This window comes from Diaphorina citri, unplaced genomic scaffold, assembly GCF_000475195.1.
Source record: "Diaphorina citri unplaced genomic scaffold, Diaci psyllid genome assembly version 1.1 scaffold8850, whole genome shotgun sequence".
Lineage (NCBI taxonomy): Eukaryota > Metazoa > Arthropoda > Insecta > Hemiptera > Psyllidae > Diaphorina > Diaphorina citri.
Window position 1 is genome coordinate 1 of NW_007386225.1, and position 1,383 is coordinate 1,383.

Here is a 1,383-nt window from a genome sequence, read left to right on the forward strand (position 1 = left end):
TCAAAAACGTATGCTATAAAAAATACAAAAATCAATTTCCCTTAAGGTGTCCGTTTTGCCCACCCTTCCCCAAAAAAAAAACATTGTGAGAGAGCAAACTATCTAGGAGCCGTTGATGTATCGGGTGGAACTTCTTTACATAAACATTGCTCCTCTCATCCAATATATCCATGCCCATTTTATCAAAGTGCCCCGAGACACCTTTTATGGAAAGGAAAATGATGTTCTCTGGAAAACCAATGATAGATCCATTTAAAGACTTCAAACTTTTGTAATGAAATGATCAACACTTATAATGAAATGATAATGATAGATCCATTTAAAGACTTCAAACTTTTATAATGAAATGATCAACACTTACATATAATGAAATGATCAACACTTATAAAGAAATGATCAACAAATGATTTATTTATTTATTGTTTTCTTAGGCCATAGTTAGGAAGATAAAATTGTAGGTAATAGGTTGCATAGGGTCTATCCCATTTATTGTATAATAAATAAACAAATAGAGCAAATTCACTCAATAGGTTCATAGGTTATGGCCTCCAATGGGGCTTTTAGGGACCAATGAGGGGTGGAGCCTATTATTGGTTCCTAAAGGCTCCTCCTCTGATTGGTTCTTACTTCTTAAAGGCTCCACCTCTGATTGGTTCCTATAGGCTACACCTCTGATTGGTTCATAAAGGCTCCACTTCTGATTGGTTCCTAAAGGCTCCACCTCTGATTGGTTCCTAAAGGCCCAATCAGAGTTGGGGCCTTTTTCTGAGTTTTCAGAGTTCTCTGACAAAGTCCTAATCAGAGATGGCCTCACATAATCGCCTTAAGTTGAACTTCTTTCTTTCATAATAGTGAATACGTACGTGATTTTAAAAGTGATCATTCCCAAATACTCTATCTACTTACCAGAAAACTGTATGACCTGGGGAAATAGAATTTGAAATGAAATCAGGAAAATTAAAAACACAGAACGTTGAAGATAAGGAAAATTCAAAATTTTCAAAAAATCAAAATTTCAACAAAAACAAAAGTGAGGTTAGAAAAAAAAAGTAAACAAGAAAATCATGTCTGTGAAGTTAGCGCATTGCTCGTTACGCAGAGGAGATTTCAGGGCCTCCCAAACTTGGGTAAAAAACGTCCCCATTACCAATCTAGGTAGGTACGTTAACATTTTTATTTTACTTTCTAATCTCTAATGGTCTGTCTTTACTGTGCATTACTCCATTTTAATGTCCTGATTTATGATCCGGACATGTCACTACAAAAAATATGCTAGTTTTTTTTTTTTTTTTTTTTTTTTTTTTTTTTTTGGGAAAAAGTTTTCAAAAATTTTTGATAGGGAAGGAGAGTGGGAAGGGGGGCGGGTTTTTTTTACGACGTAGG

The 1,383-nt window shown here is 34.8% G+C and overlaps 1 long non-coding RNA gene across 1 annotated transcript; it reads right to left on the reverse strand.

The window, feature by feature from the left end:
• Positions 1–84: 84 nt before the first annotated feature.
• LOC113472817 lies at positions 85–1,013 on the reverse strand. The gene is made up of 2 exons (XR_003394981.1): positions 907–1,013; positions 85–228 (listed from the first exon to the last, which is right to left on the reverse strand). It is a non-coding gene; the product is annotated as an uncharacterized LOC113472817 (long non-coding RNA).
• Positions 1,014–1,383: the final 370 nt, after the last annotated feature.